The sequence below is a fragment of the Felis catus genome, chromosome C1, assembly GCF_018350175.1.
Source record: "Felis catus isolate Fca126 chromosome C1, F.catus_Fca126_mat1.0, whole genome shotgun sequence".
NCBI classification, from domain to species: domain Eukaryota; kingdom Metazoa; phylum Chordata; class Mammalia; order Carnivora; family Felidae; genus Felis; species Felis catus.
This window is the reverse complement of record NC_058375.1, coordinates 132,378,570-132,395,330: the sequence shown is the minus strand read 5'-3', so window position 1 is coordinate 132,395,330 and position 16,761 is coordinate 132,378,570. Positions and strand designations below refer to the sequence as shown.

The following is a 16,761-nucleotide window of genomic DNA, read 5'->3' as shown; positions in this document are numbered from 1 at the left end:
GAGTTCTCTCCTAGTGTTCCTATTTTTATCTTTAAAGATATACTTTAAGAAACTGATGGGAGCTTTTATTCTATTCAGATTCTTCAATGGTTTTACAATCTATGTGAATATTCTAAGCCTAATGCTACTGGGGTATCATTAAATACATTATTGTTTCATTTATAAAGCAATTCTCAAGTGGCATGAAAGTTTTGTATTCTCTGCCATAGAATAGTTTGCACACTGGAAGAATCTATGCCATTTTTAGACAAGAATAATTTTACATTTCCAATTAATGTAAAATTATTTCTAATTGTTTCTTACATAGAATTGTATGAAAAGAAGAAGTAGATATGAGCAAATGGTATTGCTTTTGAAAATATATGGACAGATTTCCCATTTCACTCAGTTATAATAAGGGCATGAAAGATAATGGTATGATATATTTTCTTATGGAACTTTGAGTATAACAGAATTATGCATTAAATATCAAATATTACAACCAAAAGATATAGTTATTATAGTTTACAAAAAAACACACATTCTAAACAACAAATTCTAAGCAGTAATTTATTTGAAGTTTATGAGCTAAATAGTGGGTTAGGCACAAATATTATTTTCAAAAAACAAAACAAAACAAAACAAAACAGAAAATGTTGGTTTGTAAACACCACAAGGGAAAAGACAAAAATTAAAAACAATAAAATACATACTTGACACCATTCGCCTTTTAAGTTACCACTCTTTCATATATAACATAAATTCAGGATTTTATTGTAGGCCATATAATCATATTCAACTAAAAAAAACAATCAGAAGTAAAAAAAAAGTCAGCTTTTATGCTGGGTTATATTTTGTTCTGCTTGACTGCTGAGCCTTGAAGGGTATTGATCGAAAATTGATATTTTCCCTTGAGCCAGATTCACAGTGGTTTGACTAGGGAGAAATTGGCTTGGCTTTAGGGTCAAGTTGGATGTTTTATAGTGTCAAATAGTGTTTACTCAATATTTTTGTTTTAATCATGAAAAGGAAAAAGTCAAATGTTGAGGGTAGCTGGTCTTCTGTCAGTTTTACTGAGGTAATTGTCTCTGTAATCTCTTGTAAAAATTGTTTATGCAGGAGGCAGCGCACTGCCTGATTACGAGATATACTACAAATCTGTAGTCGGGGCACCCGGTTGGCTCTCAGTCTGTTAAGCACCGTACTTCAGCTCAGGTCATGATCAAATGATCCGTGAGTTAGAGCCCTGCATCCGGCTCTGTGCTGACAGCTCAAAGCCTGGAGCCTGCTTCAAATTCTGTGTCTTCCTCTCTCTGCCCCTCCCCTGCTTGCATATGCGCTCTCTCGCTCGCTCTCTCTCTCTCAAAAATAATGAATAAACATTAATTTTATAAAAAAGTAAATCTATAGTCATCAAAATAGTATGGTACTGACATTAAAATATACAAATAGTCCAGTGAGTGGAAAAGAATTGAAAGCCCAGAAATAAACCCAAACATATTTGGTCAACTAATATTTGACACCAGAGCCAAAATACTCAATGGAGAAAAGACAATCTCTTTGTACATTGTGCTGAGATAATTGAATATTCACATGTAAAAGAAGGAAACTAGCCTTATATCTTCTACCACTCACAAAAATTAACTTGTAATGGGTCAAAGATTTAAGTATAAGATATGAACCCATGAAACTCCTAGAAGAAAACAGGAATAAAAATCTTTGACATGGGTACTGGTAATTAATTAATTAATTAATTAATTAATTTTTGAATGTGACATCTAAAGCACAGGCAACTAAATAAATAAATAGATTAACAAACCAACCAGTGGGACTATATCAAAATAAAAAGCTTCTGAACACCAAAAAAAAAAAAAAATCAACAAAGTGAAAAGGCAACGTCTGGGATGGGAAAAAAATTTTGCAAACTATGTACCCAATAAGAGATTAATTTCCAAAGTATATAAAGAACTCATACAACCCAGTAGCAAAAAACAAAAACAAAAACATCAACCCCATTAAAAAATGGGCTAAAGATACAAATAGACACTTTCCAAAGAATATATATGAAGGCCAACAGGTACATGAAAAGATGCTTAGTATTATTAATTATTAGGAAAATGCAAATTAATAGCACAATGAGGGATCACCTTATACCTGTTAAATAGCCATCATCAAAAAGACAAGAAATAATGCTGGCATAGATGTGGAGTAAAGGGAACCCTTGTGCATATATTGGATACAGGGAATGTAAATTGATACAGCCATGATGGAAGACAGTATGGAAGATACTCAAAAATTAAAAATATAATTGCCATATGATACAGTAATTCCATTTCCAAGAATATATCCAAAGAAAACAAAAACACTAACTCAAAAAGATATCTGCACCTCCATGTTCATAACAACATTATTTATAAGAGCCATGACATAGAAAGATACTAAGTGTCTATCAATGCATCATTGCATTTTTATGCAAAAAGTTTGTGATACACACATGCATGCATGTGCTCACACGTGTGTACACACACACACACACACACACACACACACACACACACACTGGAATATTATTCAACCACTAAAGAAAAAAATGAGGAAACCCCATCATTTTTGACAATATAGAAGGACTTTGAAGGCATTATGCTAAGTGAAATAAGTCAGACCAAGAAAGACAGGTACTGTATGAAGTCATTTATATGTGACATGTAAACAAAAAGCAAAAAAAAAAAAAAAAAAAAAACAGACTCTCAGAAAAAGAGATCAGATTTGTGATTACCAGTGGCAAAAGTTGGAAGATGGGAGAAAAGATACAAACTTCCAGTTATTAATAAGTACTGGGGATGTGATGTACAGCATGGTGAGAATAGCTAACACTGCTGTATGATACATAGGAAAATTATTAGGGGATTAAATCCTGTGAGTTCTCATCACAAGGAAAAATATTTTTCCTTTTATTTCTTTTTTTTTTGTTATTGTATCTATATGAGAAGATAGGTAGATGTAAGCTGAATCCATTATACTATATGTAAATCAAACTACCATGCTGCATGATTTAAACTTTTACAAACATATATGCCAATAATTTCTCAGTAACACTGGAAAAAACATGGAATAAAAAAATAACTTGTGTTTAAACAACTGCTCATAAAATGTGCCTCTATGTCATCTTGAACTAATTTAATGTTTTTTGAGAAAAGTAAAAGAAATGATTTTTGTCATTGTTTTCATAATGATTGAATATAGGTTATAGTAACATTATCAGCAACCAAACTATTAGTAAATCTCTATAATTACATTCTATATCTGGTTTAGTGTGGCATAAAATGAGATTAAAAAGCAACATATAAAAAGAAAATAGTCCTACTTTCTGGAGGGTTTCAGTCTAAGTCTCATATTGAATTTATATTTGGGAGTCTCATTAATTTGAAGGTATAGCTAAATAATTGATTCATCCCATGAACTCAATGTGGAACATGTCTAAAGTGTTTGGAATTCTCCAGTGATTTAAAAATCTCTGAATTGCTAAGATTTCTCATTTTTTAAGTGAAAACAAAGATATTCTGTTTTATTTTTTAAATGATTTATTATGAACTCGATTTGAGAAAGATATTTCAAGGTGTATATAATTTTATTTATTAATTGAAATGACTGCATAAGACCAATGTAATTTTCACAGGATATACACTGAAGTTTGAAGGAATATCAATACAGTAATCTCATAACAACTGTATTAGGATAATGGTAGTCACTTTTACAAACCAAAATGATGACAACACACAATAAAATTATATTTTATACCCGTATGAATCTGATGCGTGTGTTAGAGGTTGGTAGGTATCTTCCTCCTTGTGGTTATTCTGAGATAAGGGTTCCTTCCATTTTGTGGCTATAGAATCTCATACGGCCTGTTGGCAACTAGTAGAAGAGGGAAAATGTTGAATATCTGTAGACAAGTTGGATGCAAGGGGATCAGGGAAATGTAGCATCAGGCAGTTTCTTGCCCATGACATCACCATACTATGGAAATGGGAACATGCATTTTGAATAAACATTTTGCCATTTCTGTCCCAGTCTTCTCTTCTGGCTGCCAAATATCTATATATGCCCTTCTTCTCATAGAATATACTACATGAGTTCAAAGTGGAGGACCTCCAGGTGATGTGCAGTCCTCTCCATCACATCCTTTTGTACTTCCTTGTATACAGCAAATAATGAACCAAAAGACAAGATATCTGTCCCGACTGTCCCCTCCATACTCTATATAAATCAGTGGAACAGTGATAGAATAATAAAAACAAGAATCATCATCTAGAAAATAGAAGATTGGAGGCACACAGTAGTCATTGGCATAGAGAAATAATGAAATCCTACCAGGAAAGTAAAGGAAAGACCCTCTGTCCTGGTAGTTTAGAAATTCCCTTGTCTAGATGGTACTTCTTTCCCTGTAACATCTCCCCTTGTTCATTGTTCTTTACCTGTGCTTCCCCAGGGAGATTCTTTCTAGTCTGTTGTGCTAAATACTACATCTGAAGTTGGCAATGGGGCATCCTCCCCCTGTGGACTCTATATATTTCACAGACTGTTTCTTGTTCCTTTCAAGTTGTTTTAAGGTTTGAAGAAACAAAGAATTTTGTAAGATAGGCTCATGGCTTTTGAAGTTATAAATTCCCTTGAAAATTAGTAGAATTTTGATTTATTTGCTCCCCATTACTTCTATATACCAATATCCTCACTCAAAGTTATACTCTACAAATAATTATCAAACCCAAATTATTTCTTTGCACCTCACTCTCTTGGTTTTCTCTTTCAACCTGTTTGTGGTCACTTCGAAGCCTGAAAACAACACGCCAGTGGGAAGCAAACACCTTTATCTAAAGGTGAAACTCTTCTATTCAGTTGAGAAGTTAATTGGCTTTTGTTGTTCAAAGTAATTCCAGCAATTTTTCTTAGTATTCACATCCTAGAAACAACTGGATCTCCAAAGCTGGAAGACCTCGATTTTGGACTTGGTCTATTCCCTTTCAGTTTTTGTTGTCAGTCAGCCAATTCTTACCTATACTCATTTTTCCCCATAATATCTTGCCAACGAAGGCATGTAGTAACTAACACAATTACTAATATTAGACTTTTAAACTTCTTCCCTTAAATACATAGGCTCAAAAAGCACTTGTTTTTTCTTCCAATATATTTATCAAGATACTGCAAATGACATTTTTTATCAAGTATTTTTAACCTTTAATATTTTCAGTCCTGAACATTAGTTACCCTGATGCTGCTGCCTTAACCATGAGGCCAATGTTATACATTGAAGAAAAAAAAATAATGTTTATTTTTGAGAGAGAAGAGGGTCAGAGAGAGAGAGGGAGACACAAAACCTGAAACAGGTTCTAGGCTCCGAGTTGTCAGCACAGAGCCTGACTCAGGGCTCAAATTTACTAGCCATGAGATCATGACCTGAGCTGAAGTAGGACACTCAACTGACTGAGCCACCCAGGCGACCCATGGTTATCTGACAATGTTATGCATTTTTAAATGTTTATTTATTGGGGGGGAGGGGCAGACCGAGAGGGAGAGAGAGCCTGATGGGGGACTCAATCTCATGAACCATAAAATCATGACATGAGCCAAAATCAAGAATTGGATGCTTAACTGACTGAGCCACCAGGCACCCCTTCAATGTAGTAATTTACAATCTTATTATATTTAATGTATTTTAAATTTTTATTAAGGTAGTTTTGTACTTGTGCTACCAACTTTTTTTTTAAATTTTTTGTTAACGTTTATTTATTTTTTTGAGATGGAGACAGAGCATGAACGGGGGAGGGGCAGAGAGAGAGGGAGACATAGAATCGGAAGCAGGCTCCAGGCTCTGAGCCATCAGCCCAGAGCCCGACGCCGGGCTCAAACTCACGGACCGCGAGATCGTGACTGGAGCCGAAGTCCGACGCCCAACCGACTGAGCCAGCCAGTCGCCCCTGTGCTACCAACTTTTGAATTTGTTATGATAATACTCACTGCGTAAATTTCAGTGGATAGCACAGTAGAAATTTTGTTAATTTGTTTTCTGTTTTATTGCTCAAGGTCGAGTCCAATGTATGCATTCTGAAGTACCAAGCAGCTTTTATCCTTGTGATGATTCAAAGATGGAGGTTCCTTCCATCTTGTGGTTCCTACATCCTTTAGGGTCTGAGAATCCTCTGATTTTTGACCAGAGAGAGGAATGACATGTCTGCCTTTTTTCTTTTTCCTAATTCCAGCTCAGCAATGACCATCATTATTTCAGTTACATTCCAGTTAGTGACATCTAGTCACTTGGTCACATCTGATGACAAGAGGGCTAGAAAATATGGTTTCTAACTGGGAAGTTGTCAGCCATTCCACATTTTGGAAAGGAAGGGGTGTGAGCTATGAGCTTCTGGTGACAGATGAGTGCTTCTGCCACTATGACCACCATCTGATTTTATTATTTTTTTTCTTTTTGGGTAATAAAAAATTAAACGTAGCAGAGGATAACATGTGAAAGCCCTAGTTTCTAAAATGTATTTTAAACTGAGTAGATTCATATTTTTCCAATTTTTTTATAATCTGCTGAATGCTTAGAATTCAGGTTTATCATTTTACTTTGAATGAGTCACTTTCATTATTAGGTTTGTATCACCTCTTGCATCATTCACAAATCCAAATAACTTTTAATCAGAGAAACTTTTAATCAGAGAAACAAGTACATTATGCTCTGGCCAGTAAATGAAATAATAGGCATTTTCAGATTGGGGCAATTTCTCCTAATAACTGGTGTCTAATTCTTAGAACCTAAATATCCTCTTTTTTGGAAAGGCTGGAAACAGCATGAATACTCCCAACTCTATTTCCTACTCTTTTCAGACATTCGAATGATAATTATTCTTTTGTTTGTACTTCTTAAGATCTCACTACTAGTACCAGCCCATAGATTTGCTTGTTTGTTTTAGAACATGCTTTTTTTTTTTAATTTTTTTTCAACGTTTATTTATTTTTCGGACAGAGAGAGACAGAGCATGAACGGGTGAGGGGCAGAGAGAGAGGGAGACACAGAATCGGAAACAGGCTCCAGGCTCTGAGCCATCAGCCCAGAGCCCGACGCGGGGCTTGAACTCACGGACCGCGAGATCGTGACCTGGCTGAAGTCGGACGCTTAACCGACTGCGCCACCCAGGCGCCCCTAGAACATGCTTTGAATAAATGTAACTTTGCAGAAATTCAATCTGAGAGTGGAAGACATAATGGATTATTGGTGGGCATAACACTAGAAGTAGAAAAAAAAAGAGAAAATAGTTGAAACAGTGTAAATATAGTGTAATAATGGTTGGTGTGTTGAATAATACTTTAGACACTAAAAAACCCCTAACTCAAACTGGCTTAAATAAGTTAATTCATTTTCTAACTTAGAGGAAGGCCAGAGAAGAGCAAGCTTGGTTGGATGTAGGCTTGGTTGAACTGATGCCTCATTGACATCTTGAAGGAGCCATATCCCTTCTATATACCTGTTCTCCTATCCACAGCTACAGCCTTTTCCCCCTTGGTCATAAGTTTGTTGCCACTACTGAGGAAAATTGTGTACTATTCTCATGCAGCAAGAAAAAGTAAGAAACCTGACCCCTTACTATGGACTATAAATCCATTATTTCAGTTTGAATGGGCTAAATAAGGTTGCTTTCTCACAACTGGAGCAGTCTCAGTTGCTGGGGAAATAACATGTACTGTTTGGATTTGTATTAATTGGAGTCCACCCCAAGATCTGGAAGTGTATTCAATTTCCCCCAGTCATTTGAAAATTTGGTAGTGGTGAGGGAGCATGGTTGGGAAGGTCATTGGGAGTGATGGTTCTCTGAACATAATCAAGTTTCTGTTAGGAAAAGAACTAGAAGAAGCAAAACATAATTTCACTGAGAATGGGAGAGAGAGATGTATTGATTCACTGCCATGAGAATATTTGCTGTAGAATGCAAATTACTGTACTTGAGAGCAAATCATGTTCTTCATGATGGATATTTTGAGGTTCTTTATCAAAACACTGCAAGCAGTAGATAAGGATGGTAATGGAGGTGATGATGATGATGATGACTACAACCATGACAGTGAAAACTGCATCGATAATACCTGTGATGATTTAACAAGGCAATTACTCAAACTGTCACTATCAAGCATGTTTTTTTTGGTGCTGAATCATGCTAAATTTACAGAGAAAGCCCTAATTTATTCCACAGAGAAAGATACATTTGGGATCTATAGTTGCTTCCCAGTAAATAAGACAAACATAGGTTTAGATGATTGAAGATAAGGAAATTTCTAGTGAGAAATAGAACTAGCTGCTGGAAACTCTGCCTTCCTTAAATGCTCTTACTCTTTGGATCTGTGTATGTTTCTATTTTTTAAAGACAAGTACCTGGGTAAGATAAGCAGACTAATAACATATACATTTGAGGTTGCTTAGTAAAGAAAATATTTTTTAAGCTATGCCTTATTTTTATTTATTTTTATTTTTTGTAGACTTGTTTCATATTTCAGATTCCACTTATCAGACAACTTAATATTGCATGATTAAAAAATAATTTTAGGGGCATCTGGGTGTTTTGGTCCAGTTAAGTGTCCAACTCTTGGTTTTATTTCAGATCATGATCTCACGGTTTGTGAATTCAAGCTTCACATAGGGCTCCATGGTGACAGCATGGAGCCTGCTTGGGATTCTGTCTCCCTCTCTCTGCCCCTCACCTACTCATGCTCACTCTCTCTCTCAAAATAAATATATATAAACTAAAATATTTAAAAGGCAATTTTAAATTATTTTATTAAAATTAATTATATTAAGATGAATAATACTGAATAGCTCATAAAACTTCTTTGTTTTGTAACCTATAGGATTAACAGCTAACATATGATTAATTGTAATTAAAACCAAAATCCCATTTTTCCCAAATGAAATAAGAATATTTACTTTAGCCTAGAATATTGTAAGTAAATTGAAAGGATCAAAATCTCTTCCAAAAACACCTGTAATTAATAGTATTTTTCAAAACTTATATCAGAGCTATGGCATTTTTTTGGGAGGTAGCTTTATTAAAGATGTGCATTGGAAAGATCTTTACATTATATATTTTTCATAATAATATTCTTAATGTTCATAATGTAGAGCCATATATAAACTACCTGAGACAAATGATTATGCAACACTTTATAGAGTGTCCTGTTCTGCCCCTTTGTCTTGCTTGGATAGATGGTGACTACATCACATAGAATTCATATAGTGAGGCCATCTGTGCAAAAATGGAGGTGATTTTACCTCCATCGGAAGTGAGCATGTTCTCATAGATGGTCTCGAGTACCCAAGAACTTCAAGTCACTCTATCATCATTTACCTAGAGACTAAACTCTTTTACATAAGGAGAAGTAAAGTCAATTAACTAGTTTTGCATTATTTATCTTATTTTCTTTGTGCTTTGTGCTACATCAGAATGTGAAGTTGCAGTTCTGATAGGGCCCATTTTTTTGAGAGACAGAGAAAGAAAGAGATTAATATCAACAGCGTTACTGACTGTTTTCTGTGGCCAGTCGTTGTCCTCAGCACTCCCTCTACACTTTTCAATTTAATCTACAGAGTTATCTTGTGAGGTACTTGATACCTCTATATTCTTTTACATACGAAGCTTTGGGAAGGTAAATTACTTGCCCATAGTCAAAACCCCAGTAAGTGTTGCAATCAGGGTTCAAACTGAAGCAATGTGCACTCTTAATCCACTACACTACACCCATGAGTCAGCTTTAAGCTGGGAGAATGGGGGTTAAGATGAGGTATGTGGGGGTTTGTGGTATACTACCATTCATGCACAAGACTAGGTACTCAGCCCTGAGGAAAATGACACTTGGGAATATGCAGGGTGGTAATTTTATACCTTAACATGGGCACCTATAAGTTTGTATATCTGTTAGTTCCATGAAGATGAGTAGAAATGACACACAGAATTTGTTCTAAAATTTTAAAGGAAGTAACTGTATGGCATTCTGAAAAAGAAAACAAAATACAGAGAAAGCAGAAAGATCAGCAGTTGCCAGAGTTGGGGGAGGGGATTGGGTGGAGGGGGGATGAACAGATGGAATAAATATAATTTTTAGGGCAGTGAAACTCTTCCATATGATACTGCAATGTGAATACATGTTATTATGTATTGGCCAAACCCAAATAATTAACTGTACAACACAAAGAGTGAACCATAATGTAAACTGTGGACTTTAGTTAATAGCAACGCAGTAATATTGTTTCATTAATTGTAACAAGGATAACACAGTAATGCAAGATATTAATAGTAGGAGAAACCGTGCGTTAGGAAGAAAGGGGATGTATGGAAGCTCTATAGCTGCTCAATTTTCTATAAACAAAACCTATTTACTTTTTGGAAAAGGAAGAAAAAAGAAACTGAGTGATTATAGGACTATAATTGTGAATCAATCAGGAAATAGGTGACTCATTTCAGAATAATTGTATCTTTTCTTCAATAGTGTTGAAATCTAGGACTTCCACATTTTCACTTAGATTCAGTCAAATTCCAAAAAAGGTTTCTGTGCTCTCTGTATACCACTAGGCTATGAATTCTGGATGAGCCCAAGTCTACTTGCCAGGATTACTCCCTAAATAGGAAAGAAGCACCTTTAGAAAGCATTAATCTTGTAAAGCCACAGGGCCACAATTAAAGAGTGGTTCAATGGTTTTCCTAAATGTATAACTTACAAGGACAGATTTTCCCCTGCATCTTTTACCCTGATTATAATGATGGGCTCGATTTCCCCATGTATAGTCAGCCATTGTTAACATGCTGGCATTTGAAAGGAGTATTTACTCTTGATTTTAAACATAAAAGAGCTTGTATGAGCAGAGAAAGAGGAAGTAGGTAAATACTAACATTTCTTGTGGAGTGGAAAGCAGTTCCCCTGCACTTTTCTCACCATTCAAGTCACAGTTTGAGAAGGAAATAGCTTTAGAAATTGAGAGGGCCAATGGACCCGTTAACTGTGCTTTCTCCACACAGTTAAAGCTCAGTGTGAGACTGGCTGGCAAATAAACAATAAGGAAGAAGTCACATGAGGAGGGGTTATTAGAGAAAGAGTAAGGAGAGTCACATTTTGGTTATAACTAAGGACTAGCTGACTCATCCATGCATGAGAAATCCTTCGTCAGGTGTCATTTTCTAGGGATGGTGGCTTAATTGCCCTCCCAAAAGGCAGCTTTTTTTAATTCAGAAATGACTTATGCCTTATTATCATATCTACCATGTCAGGATGGTGGGGTTTATTTGGTCCTCATATCTCTTCATAAAAAAAATGGGACTTTTTTTAAAGATAGCACAATTTTAGAAGAAAAGATTGAAACCCATACCACGGAATAGGTTTTGCTATATACCATTTGATAGGAATAGGAGTATGTAAACATAATCCCAAAAAATATATAGGTACTCTATAATTAAGAGTTTGTATAATGGGGAACGAAATTCCAACATGGATATAATGTTAATAACTTAGGTAAACAACAGTTTTTGTCTGTTTAGACTTTGATTATACTGGGGTGAGGGGAGTGAGAGGGAGTGGTATCTTTCTCAGTGCCAGTCTGTGTGCAAATCCTGTCTTCACTTCCACATTTGAACATGGTTGATGTTGAACTTGTTGCTTCCTGTTATCAATTTTGATACATCAAGTGATGACATCTCAAACTTTTGTCCTTAGGACAATTTCTTCTTTAATACATAACAACTATAATTCTATTGCTATTGTTCTTATAAGGTCTGTTCCTGGAGGCTACTATACCTTGTAATGCAAGATTAATAATAGTGCAATTGTGCTAAAACACTTACTTCGATTATTTGTGGCTATCCTGAAAAACTGTGCAATAGAAGCCCTTGGTGTAGTTTTGGAAAAACTCCATTGATTTTAAATGAGTGGGGAAACACAGAAATGTCAAGATAAATTACTAATCAGAAGTTTTTTTTTTTCCTATTATTTACCAAAGATGCCCCATCTTTCCCAACCAACTTTGTACTACTAAGGGTATTTATATCAAAATGCCAGTGAGCACTATGTCTATTATGATTACTAATTTACTCTATCTGTCATGCACTTACTATATCATACTATTTTATAAGCTATTGTATCATTTATTTGCTCTTCACAAGAGCCTATGAGATTTGCATTATTTATTATACCCATTATACAGATCAGGAGACTGAAGCAGCAATAGAAAAGCACTTGCTACATGTCACATAGTTACTAATTAATGAAGTCAGGTTTTGAACCCAGAAAATCTTGCTGTAGTGTTCCTGATTAGTAATACATTTAAGCAGAAACAACTCTACTAAATGAAGACTATACGGATAAAAGTTGCTAACAAACACGATCATTGTTATTATTACAGTTATTTATTGTAATTATTTTCTCTCATGTCCTTTTCTGTTTTGACAAACTGAACTGCAAAAATCTGTCTATAATTTGGTAGTTCAGGATTTTAAATTTCAATAGTGATTGAATATGATTGTTTAATAGTTCACTGTCTTACACAGTGCACTTCACTACTCTAGGTAACTGACTCATTTTCTTTCTAAACACAGTTATAATAGAAAGCACTGCCTCACTTTCTAGCAGATGGAGAGCAATCTTGTTTTAATGCACATCATTTATAATAGATACAAGCTGTCAGGTAACTTCTGGTAAAATAGGATGCTGAATCAGACATTTATTTTTAGTGGCAATTGTTGACACATAGACTAGCCCACCCAAATGAAAGTATGCCATATTACTTGGCTCTATAGATAAACTATGTTATAATATTCTTTGTCATGTTTCATTTTAGGTTTCTGCTTTAGACTTCCTACCATACACCACCATTTCCATCACTTATCTTTAAACAGCTTGTTGTCCTAAAACCATTATACATTATTTTAGATAGTTATATTTTAGCTTTTATTTCTAAAATAAGAATCATCTAAAACCTGGTAGGTTTAAGTAGTTACATCATAGTTAGAAAAATGTGCTCTGGAATCCAACAGAACTAGATTTTAATTCCAGCATCGCTCCTTATTAACTGAATGGAAAATACGTTTTAGTCCCTGAAAACCTCCATTTTTTAAAAAAAATTATGATTTTTCTATCAAAGATTATTATATGAATCAAATAAGTTAGTGTTTCTACAGTGGTAGTAATTTACCATATATATCATTAACTGTAGTTCACTAATATGAGGCATCAAATAAACAATGAAAGCCCCCAACAAAAACAGATTTTACAAAAAGTGAAGGAGCTGAATGAACACCTACATGACCATGTTGGTCATATATCAACTGTGTCTGTTCCACTTAGTTAATGTCTATCTTGTATTGTTTGGTAAGTATTTTAATACTGCTGCTGGAAAAAAAAACAAAAGAAATATTGACATTTATCATATGTACAATGCCTCTTTTGGTTAATTCATGTAGATGTGATATTTGGAAAATATAATGGTAGCTAGATTTGGGTAAAATTAAAAATGCTTAGTGTACATTTTAGCTGCACATATACTAAATATGGAACAATACCGAGATTACCCTGACTACTGCATAAGGATGACATTTGTGAAGCATTTCTTATTACATAATTTTAGAAAAAATGTATTTTATATGTTGTTTGTATATTCAATGATAAAGCAAGTATGGTAAAATTATACTAAATGGGGATTCTGGGTAAAAGTTTATGGGAGTCCTTTGAACCATTTTTATGACTTTTCTACAAGTCTCAAATTATTTAAAAAATTAAAACAAATAATATCTTGGGAAATAAAAAAGTAAAAATAAAGTAGCAACCAGTCTTTTAAATTAGTATGTTTCCACTATATCTAGATGAAGCCATGCAGGATAGGTGCTTTTGAAGTATAAGAGGTTTTATGTATTATGTGCGTTACATTTTAATTTTTGGATTTGCTAGTACTACTCTACACTAAAATAATGTATTTTTTTAATCAAGCTGTTAAAAAGCCATATGAGCTTAATTGATACATCATATAAAAACAAATTCTTGGGGCGCCTGGGTGGCTCATTCGGTTGAGCATCGGACTTTGGCTCAGGTCATGAACTCACCATCTGCAAGTTTGAGCCTGCATCGGGCTCTGTGCTAAAAGCTCAGAGCCTAAAGCCTGCTTCATATTCTGTGTCTCCCTCTGTCTCTGCCCCTCCCCTGCTCATGCTCTGTCTCTCTCTCTCTGTCAAAAAGAAACATTAAAAAAAATTCTTAAGACTATTATTTATTTTTTACTCCAGTGCAACAAATAAATGCTTTCATACATACATTCATAAATACAAATTATGGTAAGTTCTATGTGAATATACTGCGTTATTTTCAAGAGTGACAGAGAAGACATTAGTTAGATTACTTGGTCAGTGAAAGTCTCACTGAGGAGATGACATTTAAAATGTTACTTAAAGGATAAGAGAAGAAAATTACGGAAAGAAAAGTGGGAATGTTGACAGGGAGCACAAGGAGTCTTTCAGAGAGAAACCAAGTTTAATGCCTTGAGAAAGAAGAGAGTGGAGCATGCTTGAGAAGGTGGGAAAAAGATAGTATGGTTGGTGTACAATAACCAAGGAGAAGAGTGGCTCAAATTGAATGTGAAGAGAGAGGCTGGGGGTATATCATCCAGAGAGGCTGGGGGTATATCATCCAGAACCTTGAAAGTCAAGTTGGAAAATTTAAAGTGTCACTAGGCCAGATTTATAATCTGCAACTCTGTTACTGTGAAATATAGTGTGTATATTGTGTGTGTTTGTGCATAGGGGTCAAAATGGAAATGGAAGATTAGTGAAGAGCCAATTTCAATAGCTTAAGATGGGTAGTGGTTGTTTGGACTAGGGTATTACCTGCATAAAAGGAGGAAACATCATTTTGTGATATATTATGTGTATGTATTATGAATGTGTTATGGGTAGAAGACATTTAATTTATTACAAATACCTATGGCTTAAGACTTCAAGTGAAAGCATGCTAATAATAATGGTATGCTTAACACTTAAGAAAATATTAGAAGCTTGTGAGCATTGTGTTAACTAACACTTCTAAGTAAAAATGATTATTTTTAAATAAGAATTTAATCATGATTATTCATATAATCACAAATTATATGAAACTTTTAATTTTTTATTTTCCTTTATGTACTCATATTTAAATGGATATAACTTACTGAGAATGTACTATTGTTCCTATTTCTTAACTGTTCAATTATACTTAAAATTATTAATGACACAATTTCGTATTATATTGGTAGAGGATGATGATGCACTTCCCAAATGAACAGAGTAATAACAAGTGAATAATGAATTTGTTAATCCTGGATATTGTGAGTTTGTAGGAGGTACATGTATATCTAATAGATGATGAAAAATTTTTAGCAGATATTATTTGAAATCATAATATCCCATGTGGGTTAGTGAACTTGTCATAGTTATAATTGTACAAACATTTAATCAATGCTATCAATATTTCACCATTGAAGAGTTAACAGAAAAAAGACAACCAAAAAGTAAAGAAAGAAAAACGAGAGTTGGTGGTGTAGAAGGTATACATAGTATATTAGGAAGAGTGCTGGCCTACGTCAAAAGATTTGGCTTCCAGTTCTGGATTCAGGTAACCTTGGTTAATTCATAACTGATGATTTGTAAGGTTTCCTTTCAACTCCCAAATTCTTTGATTTTTTTCTGAAATATACCAGGGATTGGAGCTCTCCAGCTCCTTGTATTTAAGTGTTTTTATTCATTTTGCCTTCTTTCAGCACAACTTGTTTAAAAAATCAGGACTTACAATCAGTGAAAATATTTCATTGTCTGTCACTGTTACTTGAGTTTGTTGAGACACTGGGTTGTTGGGAAAAATGGAAACATCAGATGAAGAGTGGTGTTTTATAGCAAGAATGAGATGATTAAAACACTGAGCCATTGAGATAGTGGGTCCAATAGAAAGAAGGAAATAATAGTAACCAGTTTTAGTGGTTGGGTAGGAAAACATTATAAAAGTAATCAGTAAAAGAATTCTGGACCAGCTGCTACTATATTTCCAATTGCATTATTCCTTCTTAGAGTGACTCTGTATCCTCCAAATTCCAAAGCTTATTTTCTCTCTAATGAGGCTATGGGGGATTTAAAGCTGCTTCTCCAAATCTGGATTTCAGCAAAATCTGTTTGTTACTATCACAAAAAGAAATATGTCCCAAAGCAAGCATTATCATAAGGACTACAAAGGGAAAAAAGCCCACAATTTGGGTTAGACTACCTAGGGTAGAGTTCTAGTTTAGTGTCCTACTAGTTGTTTTATGAAACTGTGAAAAATCATCATCTGACATTCAAAAGCAGCATTTATAAAATGTGAACAATTTTGTCTGTTTCATTCATCCCTAGTAGGAAAATAAGTGTTAAATATGACAACTTAAAGTGCTTTGTTATCTGGAGACTGATACATGCTTGTGAGCTAATTTTTACTATTCATCAGTTTAGCCAGTCTAGTATGACCATTGATGGATATAGATGAAAATACAGGAAAATTGGGGAATTGAGTTGTGTTCCCAAACCCGATGCTAATTAAGAAAAAAGCAAAAAATTCCACAAAACTCTTAGTTCCTCCAGCTTCGGAATAGATCATCATAGGAACATTAACTTCTCTGTAAGATGCTGTTCACTCTTCTAACTTCCATCTCCACCTTCTGCTTCTTTGTAATCACTGATTCTCTCACTCACATTATGAGTTCTC

General features: G+C 34.5%; 1 protein-coding gene and 1 non-coding gene across 2 annotated transcripts in view; both read left to right on the top strand.

Moving 5' to 3' along the window:
* Positions 1-16,761, top strand: part of LRP1B (LDL receptor related protein 1B) — a 1,940,511-nt gene that overhangs the window by 996,737 nt on the left and 927,013 nt on the right. The window lies entirely within an intron of this gene.
* LOC111562120 lies at positions 13,527-13,631 on the top strand. The gene has a single exon (XR_002745166.1). It is a non-coding gene; the product is annotated as a U6 spliceosomal RNA (small nuclear RNA).